At 39.9% G+C, this 17,520-nt stretch overlaps 1 protein-coding gene across 1 annotated transcript in view; it reads right to left on the bottom strand.

Moving 5' to 3' along the window:
* form3 (formin 3) overlaps positions 1–17,520 on the bottom strand; it is a 136,096-nt gene that overhangs the window by 57,052 nt on the left and 61,524 nt on the right. The window contains exon 3 of the mRNA XM_069505859.1: positions 3,750–3,779. The gene's annotated coding sequence lies outside the window, so the exon portion shown is untranslated. The remainder of the gene's footprint in view (positions 1–3,749; positions 3,780–17,520) is intronic.

The raw sequence follows: 17,520 nt of genomic DNA on the forward strand, positions 1-17,520 counted from the left end.
AAACGTTTTTTTGTAGCATAATCATTAATTTATGTCAACAGAATGTTGTTTCTAGCAATCATAAAAATGCATTTCCTTGATAAAAAACTAACCATTATTTTTATTAACTAAGCATTAGGTATCGGAATTCAGAATCTTATTATCACCAAACAAGTTATACTTGCGATTTAGTACGAGTAAGTTGCTTACTCACTTGTAGCATGTAAGTATTTCTTGTTATATTTCGATTTTTAAACTGCGAAAGTGATTACCTATCTTAACAATTAATTAATTATTACTAAGTAATGTTTCTATAGTGTTTAACCAATCATTTTTATAAAAACAAAATGTATGTAAGTACCTACTTATATAGTATGCTAGGGTTTTTGAAATGATAATGTTGTGGATCGCAGATACTTGAGTTACCAACCATTTACCTAATTTGTAAGTGATTTTGATATCCATTAAAAATTTATTACGGAACCTGGTAAGCGCTTTATTTACCCTAACCTAAAGAATAAGAATAAAAATTATGAATTAGTCCTATTTTTTTATTGAACCACCAAACAAAAAAAAATGTACATTATCCAAATCCAAAGTGCTACGAGTAAGTCATTATATAACTCAAATTATAGGCGGCTATGCCATGCCGTGCGTGAGAACTTAGAACCAAAAGCGTATGTAAGAAACACAAAGGTAAGAAAAAACAAAAAAGATTCAAGGGTAACAAATTATAATATTAATGTTATAATTAAAAATATTAAGTAGAGTCAACCCTAATCTAAACCGGAAGCTCGCACTTGAAGACCCGCGATGCATTCGAAGTTCGAACGACCGGACGCGGTGTCCTACGACCTACACTACACTAATAGAGAACTAAACTGATTTTATACGGATTTATCGGAACAAGGAAACTATCGTGAGGAAACCTGCATGCCCCACATTTCTCCATAATGTTCTCAAAGGTGTGTGAAGTCTGCCAACCAGCACTTGGTCAGGTTGGTAGACTACGATCAAACCGTTCGGTGAACGACAAACCATAGAAACACGGTTCCTATGCTTTGTTGTTCAATGAAGTTAGCCCTTGATTGCGATATCATCCTGTGGGAAGTGACGTATGGACCGAAACGTTTTGGATGTCATTAACTTGCCCAAAAACATTTGACGCATGTAAGAGCAAACCGAAAACCGACGCAATTACCAGATGGTCGCAAAAAATACCATCTAAACTGTTGAACTTGACTTAACCTTTTTCAGGTTGTGCCATACATGACAGCTTGTTCCGACGCTTCTTATCTGCTTGAAGCACGTTGGGCTTATGCTCAAGTGGAAGAAGCGCCGGAATAACCAGCTTTTAGTTATAATAAGATATGATGTGTGGAACCACAGCCTCCTATATTGTCTTAATAGAGAAGGCTATGGTGGAACGGTTAGGAAAATAAACGTCTTTTCTTTCTTTTTCTTTCTTTTAAGGACGTAAAAAATACTAATTATTTGTTCAGGAACACATTTTAATATTTTTTTCGTGATGTAACCACAAATTCACGGTTTTCGGATTTTTCCCCTTACGTGTGCTATAAGACCTAGGTAAACGGGTAAGTACCCTCTAAGTTTCTTAACAGACAGACAGACAACGAAGTGATCCTATAATTGTTCCGTTTTTCCTTCTAAGGTACGGAACCCTAAAAACTCTCTTAACACCAGGTGGGAATCTCTTTACACCAGGTGACTCGCCTGCTCGTTTGCTCGCTATCTCTATTTTTTTTAAAAACTTGCCAAAAAAACATTTGACGCAATCACCAGATGGTGGTCGCAAAAAACACCATCTAAACTCTAAAGGACATACAGATCTTAGCTTTTGTACTAATCTACACAAATATGCTTAACACGTTCGCAATCTAGGAAGTATGGGGTTCGCCTTATATGGCGGTTAATGCCATGCGGGGCGGACGCCGGACATGGGAACAAGACCTTGCGCCTGATTATGGCGAGAAATGCGCAGATCCGCCATTTATGGTGCAAATCGCTAAATCGATGTTATAATCACGGTTTGTGAACGTGAAAATTAATGCTTTTGTCTACTTTTTTTTTTTTTTTTTTTTTTTTTTTAATACAATAAAACTTAAAGCTAGCCTTATCTAATTACTATATAAATCATGACCGCGTGGAATGGTGCCAAGAATACTGGCTGCATTTCCGCGCTGGACAGCTAGGCTGATCCGCTGCGCAAAAAATGAGCCAGCCCTTCTGTCACCAGTTGAGGCTATTAATCGCGGTGAAATGTCTCGTAAAAAATTTTTAGCACTAAGACTCCATGGCCCCAGGGTCTCCACGGCAAACGGCACAAAAATGTAACTCTCTATAAGAGAGGCATACTTGCGCCGCTTGCCGTTTTCAGCTGTTTCTGCTTACTTATGCTGTTTCTGCTTGCTATGCTTTTGTTTACTTTTTTATACTTAAGTTACCTGACGACGTCTTTGGTGCAGTGGAGATGCGTTGTCGTATAGTATGTGATAGGCCTGGATTCGATTCCAACCATGATTCCTAAATTGGTTGTGGTCTGATTAATATAACTGACATATCCATTCTAAGCCCGCTACTGGCGCTACCATTTACGCTGACTTGTAAATTTTTAGGGTGCCTCAAAAGGAAAAACGGAACTCCTATAGGATGATTTTGTTGTCTGTCTGTCTGTCTGTCAGTCAAGAAACCTACAGGGTACTTCCCGTTGACCTAGAATCATGAAATTTGGTAGGTAGGTAGGTCTTATAGCAGACATTAGGGGAAAAATCTGAAAACCGTGAATTTGTAGTCACATCACAAAAAAAAAGTATTTTGAACAAATAATTTGTATTTTTAACCGACTTCAAAAAAAGGAGGAGGTTCTCAATTCGTCGGAATCTTTTTTTTTTTTTTTTTTTTTTTTTTTTTTTTATTTTTTATGTATGTTCCCCGATTACTCAAAAACGCCTGGACCGATTTTGAAAATTCTTTTTTTGTTTGAAAGGGTATACTTCAAAGTTGGTCCCATTTCAATTTGGTGAAGATCTGATGAACATCTTCGAAGATAGATACTGGAACTCCTCAACGGATAAGAGTAAATTGCTCGCGATCAGTGTAATAGCTTAGTAAACAGTAGATTTTTAACCAGTCATAGCATAATTCCATGGGGCCACTAAAAATTGTGAAATAAAAAATTTTTACAAAAAAAATAAAAACCGACTTCGTTACATAAACACTAAAAATTGAAAAATAATTTAATTTATTACCGAATATATTATGTATACAAGAGTTAATATAGTTCCATAATAATATTTTTTGGGGTCGGTGCCAATGAGGTGCCATTGTGGAGTCCCATAAAAATATGAAGTTTAGACGATTCGCGCAGCTAAAGCTAATTGGCACCGGCACCAAAAAGTATTATTATGGAACTATATTAACTCTTGTATACATAATATATTCGGTAATAAATTAAATTATTTTTCAATTTTTAGTGTTTATGTAACGAAGTCGGTTTTTATTTTTTTTGTAAAAATTTTTTCAACTTATAAAGTAAGATTACTATACCAAGTGGGGTATCATATGAAAGGGCTTTACCTGTAAATTTTATAACAGATTTTTTTATGCATCGTGCAAAATGACAATAAAATACGACTGTAGTACGGAACCCTCGGTGCGCGAACCTGACTCGCACTTGGTCGGTTTTTATCATTATCATTTTCTTATCATTATTGAATGGAAGTACAGGAATCATATAAGAGAATACTCACAAGATTTACAACATGACACCGCTAGTAAATCTGTAACAAAAAAAAACTAACATTATTTTTGGCAAAAGCTTTGGACGATTAATAAAAGATAATTAAAATCGCTTCTAATCATACCAAAAAGTCTGCAACATCTATCTAGTCTTCATATACCTAGACAACATCTTTCACTTATAAGCAGTCACTGGGGCTAATTCTCTTGTACACAATCTCTAAACTAAACTAAATTAACAGTTCCAAATCTAGTGCTACCCCTTTCCGCAAGCAACATTACGACAGGGATAGATTTAGACGTGTCATTTTAGTTTAGTTTAGAGATTGTGTACAAGAGAATCGGCCCCAATGACTGGATCAGAGGAATCAGAAAAGAGACCCCACAGCCGTAGCCCAAGATCTTGCCGACCAAATAGTACCAGAGGGAACTAAAGTGAGGAAACTCTCGGTTTGATACTGCTGCGCGATTGCGGGAGAATGACAGCTACAATGTCACGATCGCAATCATCTCTGATTGGTTAACGTTCGCTCACTATTGGCTACAATGCATTGTTGCAACAAGAATCGCACAAATTCAGCCAATCAGAACAATTGAGATTGTAATAATGATTGACAATCGCCCTACTGAATCGACAATATGTCAAATATAAGACTATGGTGACGTGAAATCAAAGAAAAATACTAAAATTACCTAAAATTACTAACATTTGACGCATGCCAGTGACGTCGAAACGCAGACGTTTTGAGAAGTTCCCTAACTGTCGTGAACTATGATAGCACAGAAAGCTGTCGAAACTGTCTTCATGCACAGACCACCACCTATAGACGCCTAATAGCCGGACACCCCCGATCCCCAAGCTTAGAATAGAATAGAATAGAATAGAATAGAATAGAAGTACATTTATTGGTTGATCCGACACATGATAAACACAAACACAAATATTTACAAAAAAAACATTCCTTAAAATCTAATAGGTACCTATTATCTAAAATGTGTCGTGCCAACGAAAAGGCCCGAACTCAGCTGAATGTTGTGGTTACACGATGTAACCACAACGCTGGTTTTCTGTTCGAGCCCTAAGCCGAGCTTAGGCAGTTGCTTAGCATAAAAGTCAGCTCACGCCCGTTCGTACCCTCATTCCGCACATTGTCTTGATTACGTGACTTTTGAGTCCACTAATGCACATCAACAAAGCATTCTCCCTTGTCCCCCGCCAACATTTCACGATTTTGTTTTCATGCAAAATCTTGTAGAGTACGCGGCCGAAAGTAATAGAAATCCTTTAGAATGAAATTTCGGCTTTATATGACGTTTTGTCGGTCTCAACGACAGGGACAGCGCTCTACAAATCTGCTACCTTCTAAAGGTACATTATACATGTAACAGAACAATTCAAGTCCGCAAATCTAGTTTGCAAGTAGGTATAGCGTAAGGCCGTCCGTCCTTAGGCAGATAAGCAAAATGAGTGAAAGCAAGTATTTCCACCGGCCAGGCTCAGTTTTAGGCCGAATGACTTGTCACTGATAACGCTGAGGTATTCAGCGAAACCTGCAAGTGGGGCAAAACATTCGTCATGATATCATCATCATCATCATGATCAACCCTTCGCTGGCTCACTACAGAGAACAGGTCTCCTCTCAGTATGAGAACCACGCTGGCCATGTGCGGATGGGCAGACTTCACACACCTTTGAGAACATTATGGAGTATGTAGAACTCTCAGGCATGCACCAAGATATTTTTCTTCACCGTTACAGCAAGTGATATTTAATTGTTTAAAAAGCACATAACCCCGAAAAGTTAGAAGGTGCGTGCCCGGGATCGAACCCCCGACCTACCAAATGCTAGGCTGTCTCGGCTTATTGTTATTATCATCATCATCGACGTGATCGTCATCATAACAGTCGCGTCACCGGCATGTCGGCAAGAAATATTGTACATCGCCCTTTAGAATGAGATTTCGGATTCGTAGGGCGTCGTCTCTGTCACTCATACGAATGTGACGATTTGTCGATCTCAACGACAGAGACGAACCAGTGGTAAATTAAAACTACCTGACTATTCATAAGCACTTTTAAAAAGTTTACATGAATAAAAAAAAAAAAAGAGAACGCTCTACGAAACCGCTATCTCTTGTTATCATTGATCGATGTACAATATTTCCTACCGGGTACTGTATGCTTCTTCATAATATCATGTGATACCAAAAGTAAACAGCACTGTTGTACAGACAAACATACAGTGCTCGATATGCAAAACATAATGACCTTAGGTCGGTAAATACCACCAAGGAAACGCTTCCGCCATATTTGTACCTCTAATTGCGTTAAAGTAGGTTAAATAGTAAAATAATATAGTTTTGGACACGCCTACCATTAAAGGAAATCGGCAGTCAACTATTTTTGCTAAAAGAAGAAAACCTAAGTAGCAATACTTATTTAGATTAATTGTTTATCTACATAATTATAAAATAAAAGTAAAAGCTGACTGACTGACTGACTGATCTATCAACGCACAGCAATTTGGCATGCAGATAGCTATTATGACGTAGACATCCGCTAAGAAAGGATTTTTGAAAATTCAACCCCTAAGGGGGTAAAAGGGGGGTTTCGAGAAAGCTAACTGCTTCATATAAAATGTTCGTGATGTTTTAAATCCGTGGCCCGTCCGCGCCTCGTACGTGGCGCGGCTCGTGCCCGTCACGTGTTGGCATAAATCATCCCTGAGGCGGTGGTTGATAGATCACTGATCAGACAGTCAGCCAGGACAAGTATTTTTAGGGTTCCGTACCTCAAAAGGAAAAACAGAACCCTTATAGGATTTATAGGATCACTTTGTTGTCTGTCAGTCCGTCTGTCTGTCAAGAAACCTACAGGGTACTTCCCGTTGACCTAGAATCATGAAATTTGGCAGGTAGGTAGATCTTATAGCTGAAATTTGGGGAAAAATCTGAAAACCGTGAAATTCGGGTTGCATCACAAAAAAAAATTAAACTGTGGTCATAAACTAATAATTAGTATTTTCAATTTTCTAAGTAAGATAACTATATTAAATGGGGTATCATATGAAAGGTCTTCACCTGTGCATTCTAAAACAGATTTTTATTTATTTTTATGTATCATAGTTTTTGAATTATCCTGCAAAATGTCGAAAAAATACGACTATAGTACGGAACCCTCATTGCGCGAGCCTGACTCGCACTTGGCCGGTTTTTTATAAGTATAGATTTGTCTTATTCAAAGCAAAATCAACATAATAGCACAAGTAGTAGGTAGTTACGTTAAGTTAAGTTAGTTAACACCTCTTTATACGCAGTATAAGTAGTTAGTTAACTAACTTAATGTGTAAGCAACGAGCAGTAACACAGAACTATCAGTAACAAGTGGCTAAGTACAAAAGTAAACATTTGTTAACATTATGTCTTCAGCATGACATAAAGCTAGCATCCAACAAAAGCTTAAACAATCTAACCGCCATAATCAGAGCCGCTAATCGTTACTTAACTTTGAGTTAAAACGAGACAGATACATGAGACAGAATCTTAGGTAACGATTTAGCGACTCTGAGTACGGTGATTAGTGGCTGGTGACAGAAGGGCTGGCATATTTGTTGCGCAACGGATCAGCCTGACTGTCCAGTGCGGAAATGCAGCCAGTATTCTTGGCACCATTCCACGTGGGCATGATTTGTATAGTAATTAGATAAGGCTAGCTTTAAGTTTTATTGTAATATTTATTAAAAAAAAAAAAAAAAAAAGTAAATTATTTTAGGTATCAAGCAACGACTTCATGATTATATTCCAAGTCCGAACTCCTCAAACCTGATGATGCATGGTACAGCACTCCTAAACTAAAGAGATTCAGGAACTGTTACTGGTGAAACAATATTGTAAATGCCAAGCATAGACTTTTTATTGAATTCCAAGGCCCAACTCTTCAATCCTAATGCTGCAAGCAGCAAGGTGCAAGGAACTCCTAAGCCATGTGGATTTCGAAAGTTTTGCTAGTGAATTCATATTTTAGGAACCAAGCAATGGCTACTCTTTCTCAGATCTTACTCACTATATTATTATAGGTCCTTACAGGCTGATTCAATCAATCAATCAGCCTGTTTGCATCCACTGCTGGACATAGGCCTTCCCAAGAGCACGCCACCACACACGATCCTCCGCCTTCCTCATCCACCCACATCCCGCTATCTTCTTAAGGTCGTCAGTCCAGCGGGTTGGAGGTCGTAACTCGTAACACACAGCGCTTGCTGAAACGCGGTCTCCACTCCAGAACACGTCTGCCCCATCGGCCATCGGTTCTGCGGCAGACGTGGCCTGCCCACTGCCACTTCAGCTAGCTAATTCGTTGGGCTATGTCGGTCATTCTGGTTCTCCTATAGATTTCCTCGTTACGGATTTTGTCCCTCAGAGAGATACCCAACATAGCCCGCTCCATAGCCCGCTGAGCGGCTTTGAACTTGTGGACAAGGCCAACTGTTAGTGTCCACGTTTCAGCGTCATACGTCATCACAGGTAGGACATGCTGATTACATAGCGTGAAATTTCGATGGATTACATGCCTAAAGAGTCAGTGCAGCCAGATGTGGTCAAGTAGGTCAAAATTGCGCGTCTCACGGCCGCCACCGTCTTTAAATGATCTATAATCATTTGTTATTGCTGTATATCTATCTGTATATATTATATTATACTAGCTGCCCCGGCGAACTTCGTACCGCCTAACAGTCGATTCTTTTTCAGGATTTTTTTTAAATTTTTCTCTCGGCAATAACCATCTCGCTTCAAGGAATATTATGAAAAAAGAATTAGCGAAATCGGTTCAGCTGTTCTCGAGATTTGCGATCAGCAACACATTCAGCGATTCATTTTTATATATCATAGAGATTACTAGATGAAGCCCGTGACTTTGTCCGCATGGATTTCGGTTTTTTTTAAATTCCGTATTTAATTTTCCGGGACCAAAAATAGTGTATGTCGCCCGGATACAAGCTATCTCTGTACCAAACGTCAAAATAGATTAAGCGGATGGGTCCTGAAAAGTTAGCAGATAGACAGACAGACACACACTTGCATTTATAATATTAGTATGAATAGGTAAAGGAAAAGCCTGACGATGACCTCCCTGGCGCAATGGTAATCGACGAGGTCTTATTAGTGAGAGGTCCCGGGTTCGATTCCAGGAAGGGGTTTGGAATTTTATAATTTTTAAATGTCTGGTCTGGTCTGGTGAGAGGCTTCGGCCGTGGCAAGTTACCACCCTGCCGGCAAAGCCGTGCCATCAAGCGATTTAGTGTTCCGGTACGATACCGTGTAGAAACCGAAAGGGGTTTAATAAAAACTGCCACCCTTTCAGGTTAGCCCACTTTCATCTTAGATTGCATCTCCACTTACCACCAGGTGAAATTGCAGTAAGGGGCTAACTTGTATCTGAATTAAAAAAAAAAGATCTCAGCCTCCCCACTAATAAATCCATACTTAATATTATAATGCGAAAGTGTGTCTGTCTGTCTGTCTGTCTGTCGGTCTGCTAGCTTTTCACGGCTCAACCGTTCAACCGATTTTGACGAAATTTGGTACAGAGATAGCTTGCATCCCGGGCAAGGACATAGGCTACTTTTTATCGCGCAAAATTGAAGAGTTCCCACAGGATTTTTAAAAAGCTAAATCCACACGGACGAAGTCGCGGGCATCATCTAGTACTTAATAATTTTCACAAATTTCATCGGCTTCGCAGCTCGTTATTAAATGGAAAACATATAAGTACGCCACAACGTTCGCCATATAGATTTTGTCCATATAAAATATAGCCTATGTCACTCGGACCATAATAAAGAATCGATTGACACCTCATTCATCAAAATCAGCTCAGTAGTTTATTACACTCATGTGGTTTAGGTGTTGCGGTGAAACATACATAAATACAAACATAATTACCTATACATACACACATAATATACACATAGACTGCATTTGGTTTTTCCGTAAAAATATCTAACCGGTTTTCTTTTAAGTGATAAGACGAAGGCAATTTCCTTCATCTTGAAGGTAAGGTGAATTTTTTGCTGCCGCAAATGATAACGGCACATTTTTAGGGTTCCGTACTCGAAGGATGCCAACGGGACCCAAATAATAAGCGCTGTCCGTCCATCTATCTGTCTGTCAGCGGGGTGTATCTCGTAAACCGTATTTGGTACAGAGTTGAACAACGGGCTCTACGGGAAGCGGCACGCGCAGCTCGCAGTCACAACCGCGACGCGTGCGCGAACTGACTCCCTCGAAAAAGTACCCCGGATGGGTTCGAAACTAGTCGGGCTAACGTCGACTAAATACGTGAGTAAAGCCGTTGACAGATATTATATATAATGGAAATCAATCACGATAGTTTAAACGCTAAAACAGAGTTGAAATGTTCACTGTGTCATTTCAAAATGGGCGCCGTGAAACATAAAATAAAATCAAAAGTGTAATTTCTTGTACAATGATACGGAACCCTTCGTGTACGAGTCCGACTCGCACTTGACCGATTTTATTAAGGAAGAATTGAATAATAGCCTTGAAAGTTATCGTCTTATGGCGTATCAGTACCTCATTCGATAAAACTGAAGGTTTTTTATTATTCAGATACAAGTTAACCCTTGACTGCAATCCTGGTGGTAAGTGATGATGCAGTCTTAGATGGAAGCGGGCTAACCTGGAAGGGGTATGGCAGTTTTTATTAAACCCATCACCCATGCCCCTTTGGTTTCTACACGGCCGGCACGGCTATCCCGGTAGGGTGGTAACTAGCCACGGCCGAAGCCTCCCACCAGATCAGAAATTTTGAAATTATAAAATTCCAAACTCCTGCCAGGAATCAAACCCGGGACCTCCCACTAATAAAACAACAGCGTTTACCACTGCGCCAGGAAGGTCGTTGAGACGTGATACTGTGCGCCAGGTCGAGATGGCAATCGGGGAATTTATGAGGCGGCGGGACACCCCGAACACCCGCACGTCACCCGTGCTTGCCCGCACTGGGCTGGCGCGGGGGCTGTGCGGGGCGTGCCCCCGCCCCATAGGTTCCCCGATAGATATGTCGACCTGTCGCGCACTACATATTGGTAGGTACCCATCTCTCTATGATTAAAATGTTCTGCCCATTACAAGTTGCCCAATGAATGAATGTTATCGCCCGAGCTTCAGTAGGCTCAGTGGCTGTTATCACATGTTTGTACTGATAAGTGATAACACAATAATATGAGGCCGTTGAACTTGTTTTTACGTTGCGCCTACTAATCCCATGAACGTGATTTTTGAGTTCCGTACCTCAAAAGGAAAAAAAGGAACCCTTATAGGATCACTTCGCTGTCTGTCTGTTTGTCAGCGCCTTGGGCTCCAGCAGTTTAAATTATTTGTGGGCAGGTTTTTAAGTCACTTTTTTGAGCTTGAAGTGAAGGAAAATATCGTTAGGAAACCTGCATGCCTGTATGTTCTCCATAATGTTCTCAAAGGAGTATGATATCTGCCAATCCGCACTTGGTCAGCGTGGTGGCGAACTATGACGGGCTTAGATGATGATAATCACTACCCATATTATAAATGCGGAAATGTGTTTGTTTGTTGGTTTATTGGTTTGTTCGTTTGTTAGTTTGCCCTTCAATCACGTCGCAACGGAGCAACCGAGTGGTATAGTTTAAGACCGGAGAGTGACATCTACTTTTTATCCCGGAAAATCAAAGAGTTCCCACGGGATTTTTAAAACCCTAAATCCACGCGTACGAAGTCGCAAGCATCAGCTAGTAATTTATAAGAGTAAGTAGCTTTAGTTTTAAGTTAACGTAATTAATTAACAACATTAGGTACCTACATTTTACAAATTCAACAACTGACAATCAAAAAGTGTACAATGGTACCCAATTTTATAATAATAGCTTCAATAGTTCAGCGGTTAAGGGAGCGGACTGAAATCCAATGTCGCCGGTTCAAACCCCACCCGTTGTACCTACTGCTAGCCTAGCACAAACTTAGCGCTTAGTTGGAGGGGACAGGGGAAGAAAAAAATTTGAATAAATGATTTGACTTTGACTTATAATGTAAACAAAACTTAAGATAATTTAATACAGTTTTTTTTTTAAGAATATTAGCCATATTAAATTATTAATATTCAGTTTTCCTCTCCAATTAAGCGTCAGGCTTGTGCTAGGAGTAGGTACGACAATAGTGCAACGGGCGGGGTTTGAACCGTCGACCTTTCGGTTTTCAGTCCACTCCTATACCGGTTGAGCTATTGAGGCTCAAATTTCAAATTGATTTCATTTCAAAAATCAGATTGACATACATTTTTTAACATTAACATGCACATGCAACATGCAAACAAGAAATACATGCAGACAAAGATCTCATTCATCCAGTTAAGCACTTCCTGCTCCTAGTTAAGTGACGGATAAATATTTATTCATTACAATATCTAGTTAACTTATTATAACCATGTATGTAATAAATAATAATGTATAGCTGTTTGATTTATTTGTTTAACTTTTATCTGTATAAGGCTTTACATACGGACAGATATGAATGATTTTTGTTACCATTTTCGTATAACTAGTTGACTCGCCCCAGCTTCACACGGTAGGTAACCTTTCTATATTAGCGTTTTAGTGAGACTGGGGGCACACGATGCGTTGCGCCGCACCGCAAAGATTTCACCGTATCAGGGCACACGAGCGGTGCGGCGCCGCAACGTTGTTATGTCGCAGTAATAAAAATAACTGAACGGTGCCGCACCGACGCGCGACGTCGCAACGCATTCTCCCCTCCCCGCCTCGTCTCGGTGGTTGCAAGTCCGGTGCGGCGCCGGAGCGCATCGTGTGACATGCCACCGATATTTCTGACGACGCAGCGAGTAGCGACACAGCTCGGCGCGGCCGCGGCGCACCGCCGCCGCCGCAACGCTTCGTGTGCCCTAGCTCTTAGTGATTTCCATTATACATGTCTCACACCCGGCTTTGCTTACGTGTTTAGTCGACACCGTGAGTCCCTGTGAAAAAGTACCTACCCCGAAAGGGTTCGAAACTAGTCGGGCTAACGTCGACTAAACACATGAGTAAAGCCGGGTGTAAGACATGTATAACCTTTCTACAGACTAAAAAGTAAAATATATTATGAAATTTCAAACCCCTAGTTTTACCCGCTTAGGAGTTTAATTTTCAAAAATCCTTTCTTAGCGGTTGCCTACGTTATTATTAACTGCATATACAAACTTGAAGTTGATATCGATAAAGGAAAACTAAAGCCGAATCCCATTAATATAATCAATGACTATGTACGGGAGCGGTGTGCAGGCTCGACCGTACCAAAGGGGAGATCTCCCACCGAGCGGTTGGTTGTGCTCGGTAGCGCCAGCTGGGCCGACGGTTATGTCTTGAAACTTCTATATATAGTCCAGATTGCAGAAAACTCCGTTAGTGCGATTGCTATCGGCGGTACATTCGTTCGGGACTACGTCATCGATTGAACAGCGCCATCTAGTTTCTATTGTGGTAACCGCCACATCACTCCCCTCCGAGACGAACGCGTAGTGTGAAGCAGTGAAGAGAGGTGGCGTTGTAGCGTGAAGGCGTGTGAAGGAAGGGCAATGGCTGCTAACCAACCAGAGAAGCGGTAGACCAGGACGCTTGTAGCTGGTGATGGAGTGCAGGGCCATTGTGCCCCGAAGCTGTGGCTACATCCGTCTTACAGGCCTCGATGTGCTTGCTGTTGCTGCTTGTAGACTTGGAGTTTGGAGGAGACGTCGGGCTTGCGGTGTGTGATCCAAAGGTGTTGCGATGTATGCGATCACCCTTGATCACGTATGCGCCAGTGCGGAGTGCGGCGGTGTGCGGTTTATCTTCGATGACGTCGGCTGTTGTAGTGTGCGACCATTCTTGATTTCGTCGGTTGTTGAGGTGTGCGACCGTTCTTGATCACGTCGGTTGTTGAGGTGTGCGACCGTTCTTGATCACGTCGGGGTCACCAATGTACGGGAGCGGTGTGCAGGCTCGACCGTACCAAAGGGGAGATCTCCCACCGAGCGGTTGGTTGTGCTCGGTAGCGCCAGCTGGGCCGACGGTTATGTCTTGAAACTTCTATATATAGTCCAGATTGCAGAAAACTCCGTTAGTGCGATTGCTATCGGCGGTACATTCGTTCGGGACTACGTCATCGATTGAACAGCGCCATCTAGTTTCTATTGTGGTAACCGCCACAACTAATACAAAAATAATCATCGATTGTTCCCCCATTCTGTAACACAATAGCATCATCACAAGAATGACAATAAGGGCGTAATAATGATTTTTAGATTACACAAAATGCGTACGTCATGCATTAGAATTGTTGATTCCAATCATGCAGTGTGTTCTGATCCTTAAATTTTATAGGGTTGTCACTTTATTATGTCAGCTGTTTTTAACTAAAGAATTATTTATGCCAATTTTTTTTAATTCAGACACAAGTTAGCCCTTGACTGCACTCTCACCTGGTGGTAGATGATGCAATCTAAGATGGATGCGGCCTAACCTGGAAGGGGTATGGCAGTTTTTATTAACCTCATACCCCTTTGATTTCAACACGGCAATCTACCGGAACGCTAAGTCGCTTAGCGGTACGGCTTTGCCGGTAGGGTGGTAAATAGCCACGGCCGAAATAAATAGCATCTCACCACTCAAAGACCAGATATTTGGAAATTTTTAAATTCCAAACCCCTGCCAGGAATCGAACTCGGGACCTCCCACTAACTAGATCACAGCGCTTTTCACTGCGCCTGGTCGTCAAAAATTATATACTTTTACACAAATATAGGACGCGACAGGTTAAAATGGCAATGATTTTGGTCATAATAAAAATAAGCATTAACTTATTACAAATAGCGTGTTTTTATGCCTCTATAACCTTCACACTACTGCTTTAAGTGGCTTTAAGATGCTCGTAATAAATATTTAAAGTTGAAATAACAATAACACTTAAGTTAAGACCTTAATCTGTGTTAAGTATTAATTTGTTATAAATAAGTAAACTTTTAAAAATAGACCTCTTAAGTATAAATGTCGTAAATACACACAAATTAACTATTTGCACAATATCTTGACGGTCAACAGTTTTAGGGTTCGGTAATCGGTTGTCCGATTGAATAATCGAAACCCTTGATCACTCGTAAGTCTGTCTGTCTATTTGAGGAAACAAATTTGAAAATTAAACAAAAAAAAATTCAAACTGTACATGACATACCAAATGAAAGGTGGCTTGTTATGAATTGTGAGGTCCTAAATTTTTTTTTTCATAATTTAAAAATAAACATCTTTATAGTTGAAAAATAGAAATAAAAAAAATAGGTGAAAAATGACCATTCGCTCCCTTATCTCCGAAACCATTAACTAAAATTATGAAAAATACAGAAGTTAGTTATTTACTTATAGATTATAAAAAACCTTAGAGAAGTCTATGGGCTTAAAATAACTTTGTAGATTTCTCAATATTTTGCGTACAAACTTACATATTTAGCATACGGAACCCTCTCCATGCGAGTTCAACTCGCAGTTGACGATTTTTAGGGTTTCGTGCCTCAAAAAGAAAAAAAAGAACCCTTATAGGATCACTTCGTTGTCTGTCTATCCGTCTGTCTGTCCGGCTGTCGTGTCTGTCAAGAAAACCTATAGAGTCCTAACCTAAACAAAGTAGGTCTTATAACAGACAATAAGGGGAAAAATCTGAAAATCGTGAATTTGTGTATAAATCACAAAAAAAAATTAAAATGTGTTCATTAACAAATAATTACTCTTTTCAACTATTAAAGATTACTATACCAAGTGGGGTATCATATGAAAGGGCTTAGTAAAGCCCTTTCAGTAAAGTACATTCTAAAACAGATTTTATTTATTTTTATGTATAATAGTTTTTGATTTATCATACAAAATGTCGATAAAATACGATGGTAGTACGGAACTCTCGGTGCGCGAGTCTTACTAGCAGTTGTCCGGTTTTTTTTACGGCAAATCACTAATTATAATATTCGAGGTCTTCTTACCAAGCCACGTAAAATAAGAAGACTAATTTAATTATTACCATTTAAGATTTAACAGTTTTTATAATGGTTTTTATAGTTGTATACACTTAAGGTTGTGTAATAAAACTGTATTTAGCAAATGAAATATGAATATTCAATAAGCATTTTAGTAGCCATTTGTGGAGTCAAAAGAGCTTTTAAAAATCTATTTGAATAAATTGAATTTTTATTTTTTCTTTATAATATACACAAAAGTTTTTTTAATCAAAACACTAACACTGACTAAATACCATTCAGACTATGAATTCCAGAGTAGATATCTCTTCTTCTGAGTGGATTTAGGTTATTAAAATTCCTGTGAGAACTCTATCATCTTAACCGGAAAAACTCTCCACTGACAGAGCAGTTTCCAAATGTTGTATAGAAGCAGGCGTTACTTTGCGGAAATCCATGATATACAATGAACCAAAAGCTTAACTTGCTATATCCGCTGAAACAGATCAAATCTGTATGGTGCAACATGCAGCGTGCGACATGCACCGCTCGCCCTCCCACTGCTAAACATGCAGTGAAAACTGGCATTTTTCATCCCAGAAAGTTTAGATTTTCCGGTATTAGATTTTTTTAATCCAGCGGAAGCTCTTTCGAGCTTTTCTAAATCTAAATCGACGAAGTCATGGTTAACCCTGTTAAATAATCCATACTAATATTATAAATGCGAAAGTGTGTCTGTCTGTCTGTCTGTCTGCTAGCTTTTCACGGCCCAAGCGTTCAACCGATTTTGATGAAAATTGGTACATAGATAGCTTGCATCCCGGGGAAGGACGTAGGCTACTTTTTATCCCGGAAAATTAAAGAGTTCCCACGAGATTTTAAAAAACCTAAATCCACGCGGATGAAGTCGCGGGCATCATCTAGTAATAAATAAATAAAAAGTTTTTTTTTCCCTTTGTTGACAACCCTATACGTCATAAAACGTGCCGGTCAAGTGGCAAGCTTCCCGTCGCGCATCAATGATCATAGAGCTGAATGACGATTGTTGTGTTGTGCACGTAATCTGATATTGATTTAAGGTCAATGCCACTAATTAACTAGGGCTGTCGCAAATATTAACTAGAAAATGTTTAAAAAGTACTACCACTTTAAAGTGTAGGTACCTAACAATACACAACTATAAGTCCCGCAAATTGCTAATGCGCGTGGCCGCCATTTTAGTCAGCACTAGACAAAAGTTTCGAGCTGATGGTACCCTTTTATTTCGGCTGACGTTAAAATGACGTCTTTTCGATGTTAATGAGACATGGTTCCAGCGCCATAGCAATTTGCGGGACGTATATTAATCCGTACGAATATTATCATCATCACTATCATTATCAACCGATAGACGTCCACAGCTGGGCAAAGGTTTGAAGGGATTTCCACACACCACGATTTCCGTTGCGGTAGTCGCCATTCCAGCACCTTGGGACCCCAACGTCTATCGGTTTTCCGAACTGTGTGCCCTGCCCATTGCCACTTCAGCTTCGCAACCCACTGAGCTATGTCGGTTACTCTAGTTCTCCTACGGATCTCTTTAATTCTGATTTGATCACGTAGAGATTCTCCAACAAACTAATATTTTCCGGAAATAAGAAATTATTATCATCCGTGAATAAGATAATTATGCGAAAGTGGTGTCTGTCTGTATGTCATCTTTTCATTGTATATCCGTTAACCAATTAGGACGAAAGGTACGGAGAAAGCTTGAATTCAAG

Source organism: Maniola hyperantus, chromosome 21, assembly GCF_902806685.2.
Source record: "Maniola hyperantus chromosome 21, iAphHyp1.2, whole genome shotgun sequence".
NCBI classification, from domain to species: Eukaryota; Metazoa; Arthropoda; class Insecta; order Lepidoptera; family Nymphalidae; genus Maniola; species Maniola hyperantus.